Source organism: Cyphomyrmex costatus, unplaced genomic scaffold (genome assembly GCF_001594065.2).
Source record: "Cyphomyrmex costatus isolate MS0001 unplaced genomic scaffold, Ccosl1.0 scaffold566, whole genome shotgun sequence".
Taxonomy (NCBI): domain Eukaryota; kingdom Metazoa; phylum Arthropoda; class Insecta; order Hymenoptera; family Formicidae; genus Cyphomyrmex; species Cyphomyrmex costatus.
Genome location: NW_017279846.1, coordinates 38,406 through 44,073, shown reverse-complemented (window position 1 = coordinate 44,073; position 5,668 = coordinate 38,406).

Here is a 5,668-nt window from a genome sequence, read left to right as displayed (position 1 = left end):
GGGGGACTACATACGCAGTATATAAATTCACATAATATAATAAACATTAACATCTTGTTTTCAAAACTCGATTAGGCTTTACACTTGAGATTTTTAAATCATACGAGTCAATTATTATTATCTTTCATTTATATCGCGCGGCCTGAAAAATGCGCTTTAATTACTTATTTAAAATATTAAGAACAACGTGAAGAATATCACTACGTCGACTAGCCAACAGAGATCTATAGTTACTCATGCCATTTCTCGCAAGTGCTGAATTACATGAGTATTTGTTTATATAGAACTTCTTTCTAACATCTTCCCAGGCGTCTAAGGTAGGCTCCCATTACATTACCTTACTGATGAGTCCAGTAGTGGAAGCCGGGACGAAACGCCAACTTGTGATGTTCTTCGCAATCTTTAAATTATTATTTTAATATTAAATTTTAAATCTAAAATATGAAGTGTAAAGCCATTCGAGTCTGCACAAGATGTTGGTGTGTGATATTATAAATCCTTTATTTTGAAAAATACATACGTTTCGATCCTAATTCGAATCCTTATCAATATATACATCTAATTGAATATCAAAGTGCTACCAGGAACACTGTACAATATAAATCTAATTAATAAAAAATCTTAATAATTAATGATCTAAGACAATGGATTAAAGAATATTGTCATATAATAAAATTAAAAACTTACAGTCGGTCAAGTAAGAGCGTAGTCACTATTGTGAAAAAATGAAAATACTCAATACGAAAATTCTTTGAAATATTGTTTTATTGGATCGAAAACTTTCATGCAAATACATTAATAGCAGGTCCAATCGCCTTCAGCGTCAATAATAAAAAAAACACCGGAGCTTTGACGCTGAAGGCGATTGGACCTGCTATTAATGTATTTGCATGAAAGTTTTCGATCCAATAAAACAATATTTCAAAGAATTTTCGTATTGAGTATTTTCATTTTTTCACAATAGTGACTACGCTCTTACTTGACCGACTGTAATATTAAAATAAAATAATAAAAAATTAAAAAAATGATAAAAATAATAATTAATAAATCGAACGATATAAAGTATAAAAATTATAACAACTTACATGATATGTCAGATGCAAAAAGACGATGCAATAAAACCAATTATCATGTCAATTGAACAAATGGTTATGTGAGAATGTTTCTTAGTACATAATATAAATTTGCGACAGTTGAAAGTTAATAAGAGGTTATTGAAAATATGGAAATCAATAATTAGTAAATAAACAATCGTATGCTTTGTCAAGTAAATCCGTGTCAGTCTGTACATTTAAGCTATTCTTTTGTCTATGTATGTGTAACATTTCTGATATGAGTCTTTTGTTTAAATTTATCTCCTCGTCAAGTATTTCAACATTATCCCAGTCGAATTCATGCGAGAAATTCAATCTATGTTCAGTAATAACCGATTTTTGTTGAGTGTTCCAGTTAATATGATTTCTATGTTCCGTGATTCTAGTTTTAAGAGTCCTTTTTGTTTGACCAACATATGTTGCATCACAATCCCCACAAGAGATTTTATACACTACATTGGAATGTAACATTGTCTGTAGTTTATCTTTCTGTACTTTAACTATCCTATCCAGTCTATTAATACCTTTATATGCTAGTTTAAAAGTATCACATTTATTAAAATAATTCTTAATTTTGTTTGACATATTCGATATGTATGGTATAGTGAAATAATTATATTTTATCTTATTGTTGCTATTGTTATCATTATTATTGATTTTATTAGAGTTCTTATATATGTCAATTTTCTTATGTATTCTTCTTTTTATAGTGTCGAAGATCAATTTAAGTGGATAACCATTCTGTATTAAAATTTTTATAATTTTGTCAAAGTTTTGTTCATGGTACATAGGATGTGATAAATGTAGCACTCTATCTACCAAGCTAACTATAACTCCTATCTTGTGAGTAAAATGGTGCTGTGAAAAATAATTCAAATATCTACCTGATGAAGTTGGTTTCTGATACCAATCATACATAATAAAATTGTTATTTTTTATTAGTGTTACGTCTAGAAAATTAAGTCTGTTATTTCCTACCTCTAATGTAAATTGTAATCTAGGATGGTAATTATTGAATTTTTCAAAAATACAATTTTAAATAAGAAGGAATTTATGCTAGCCATACAATTAGTCTTAGACTCTTCTTTTTTCAGTTTTAATAACAAAATATATAAACAAACGTATGGTGTACCTATGGGTTCTCCATTATCACCGACCATAGCAGATATAGTACTTCAAGATTTAGAAACTAATTGTTTGGAAGGTTTGGTTATAAAACCTACATTTTATATGAGATACGTAGACGACATTGCATTAGCGATCGATCCTACCAACATTAATCCACTTTTTGAAAAATTCAATAATTACCATCCTAGATTACAATTTACATTAGAGGTAGGAAATAACAGACTTAATTTTCTAGACGTAACACTAATAAAAAATAACAATTTTATTATGTACGATTGGTATCAGAAACCAACTTCATCAGGTAGATATTTGAATTATTTTTCACAGCACCATTTTACTCACAAGATAGGAGTTATAGTTAGCTTGGTAGATAGAGTGCTACATTTATCACATCCTATGTACCATGAACAAAACTTTGACAAAATTATAAAAATTTTAATACAGAATGGTTATCCACTTAAATTGATCTTCGACACTATAAAAAGAAGAATACATAAGAAAATTGACATATATAAGAACTCTAATAAAATCAATAATAATGATAACAATAGCAACAATAAGATAAAATATAATTATTTCACTATACCATACATATCGAATATGTCAAACAAAATTAAGAATTATTTTAATAAATGTGATACTTTTAAACTAGCATATAAAGGTATTAATAGACTGGATAGGATAGTTAAAGTACAGAAAGATAAACTACAGACAATGTTACATTCCAATGTAGTGTATAAAATCTCTTGTGGGGATTGTGATGCAACATATGTTGGTCAAACAAAAAGGACTCTTAAAACTAGAATCACGGAACATAGAAATCATATTAACTGGAACACTCAACAAAAATCGGTTATTACTGAACATAGATTGAATTTCTCGCATGAATTCGACTGGGATAATGTTGAAATACTTGACGAGGAGATAAATTTAAACAAAAGACTCATATCAGAAATGTTACACATACATAGACAAAAGAATAGCTTAAATGTACAGACTGACACGGATTTACTTGACAAAGCATACGATTGTTTATTTACTAATTATTGATTTCCATATTTTCAATAACCTCTTATTAACTTTCAACTGTCGCAAATTTATATTATGTACTAAGAAACATTCTCACATAACCATTTGTTCAATTGACATGATAATTTGTTTTATTGCTTCGTCTTTTGCATCTGACATATCATGTAAGTTGTTATAATTTTTGTACTATATATCGTTCGATTTATTTATTATTATTTTTATCATTTTTATTATTTTTATCATTTTTTAATTTTTTATTATTTTATTTTAATATTAAGTTTATAATTTTATTATATGACAATATTCTTTAATCCATTGTCTTAGACCATTAATTATTAAGATTTTTTATTAATTAGATTTATATTGTACAGTGTTCCAGGTAGCACTTTGATATTCAATTAGATGTATATATTGATAAGGATCCGAATTAGGATCGAAACGTATGTATTTTTCACAATAAAGGATTTATAATATCACACACCAACACCTTGTGCAGACTCGAATGGCTTTACACTTCATATTTTAGATTTAATCAAACGAGTCGTTATAAGATTTTATTTATATTAAATTTTAATATATGTCTTTCAACATATTATTAAGATCTTATAAGATGCTATAGGCATCAAAAATTGGTTAGATTGTTTCTCAATTTAACTAATTGTAAGTGATATTACTGCGGTAGTGAATATGTATGCGTCAATGCTGAAAATCTATCAGCGTCGCGAGGGGGACTACATACGCATTATATAAATTCACATAATATAATAAACATTAACATCTTGTTTTCAAGACTCGATTAGGCTTTACACTTGAGATTTTTAAATATAAATAGCTTTCCACATCACCCGAGAGGTACTATTGTAAGTATGCGAAATATGTGAATTTTTTTCAAAGTGTTTAGGATCATCATGTTTATATTATAAATGGCTGCGTTCAGTAAAAAAAGCAGCTTTGTAACTGTTGCAAAATTCTTGAATATGATTGTCTTATACGTTAAGATCTAATAAGAAAGTAGAGGCAAGACCAATCATATAAAAAAATTTTGCAACAGTTGCAAAGCTGCTTTCTTTGCTGAACGCAGCCATTAATCTCTATGAAGCCACATATTTGATTTTTATTTTTAGTGGAATATGTCTACTGGGGAAATCGCTTAAAAGAAAAACTCAATTTACAGCAATACCTCTCAGGTGATGTGGAAAGTTATTGTTAAAATATATATCATTATAATTATGTTAGATATTACACTTATTAGAAAATTACACTAAGGTATAAAGATATCGTTATGGAACATAATGAATAAATTAACAAAGATATAATTTAATATTAATAAAAAAAAGTTATTTAATAAAGAAGCATATTGTTATAATGATTTGGTGGTACGCTCACAATAGTTCCGATATGGAGACGCCTGAACCATAGTGTCGCGCGCTCAATCGGCAGCTAGGTCGCCGAGCATCGAGCGGTATTGAGGGGACAGTAGGCGGCGCCTACAGGAATCGGCTCGAAATGTGCAGATCTTTGTGAACACTGTTTTAAATGATCAAAGGAAACACCCTAATATATGTGTATATATAGAGTAGCCCACTCAAGCCACGTTGTAATTTAATATCTCGAAAATTATGCAATTTTAATCTGCTTTGAAACTTATTGTTAAGTTCAAAAAGCTTCTAAATCTTAATATCAATACTGATTTTTCTTCGTCTTTTGATATTTACTTCAATGGTAATTACTATGCCCGGATTAAAGTTCTAAAATCGCGTTGATCGTAGCTAGCTCTCCCCACTTTCACGTCGCTAAAGGTTGCGACGCGCGGTGTAGTATCAATGGTGGAGAGCGACGGTGGTGTGGCAACGGTGTTACTCGAAACAAGGAACGGAATACAAGCGAGAAAAATACTAGGTAAACCTTCGGAAAGACTACTTCCCTCGAAAAAAAATCGTAACTATGTGTTTCCGATGTATTTTTGCTTCCTGATTACGAATATGATAATAAAATTTGGCGGTCGGACACATTGAAGCCGCTATCTTGAAAAAACTGTCAAAAAACATGATTTTTTCTAGTTTTTTGCATTTATTTCAAAAAATACGCATCAGACAAGAAAATGTTTCAAACAAAAAGTAAAGAACATAAAATTATGTACAAAAAAGGTTCTATGCATTTTCTTCGTAATATCAATGGTAAGCTCGTAAATGAAGAGCGAACATAAGTATAAACGTTGAACTTTCCACGGGAAATAACTTTCACTCCCCCCTCCTCCCTCCGCACAAAAGCACACGACCTCTACGATTGTACTGTTGCTATGATAGTACTGTCGGGGCAGACCTCTGACGACGGTGTGGGTGCGGGGGGGTGGCCGGAGGCCGAAGGCCGAAGGCCGCCCCCTTGCACCCGCCCGTGTGTGTGTGTGTGTGTGTGTG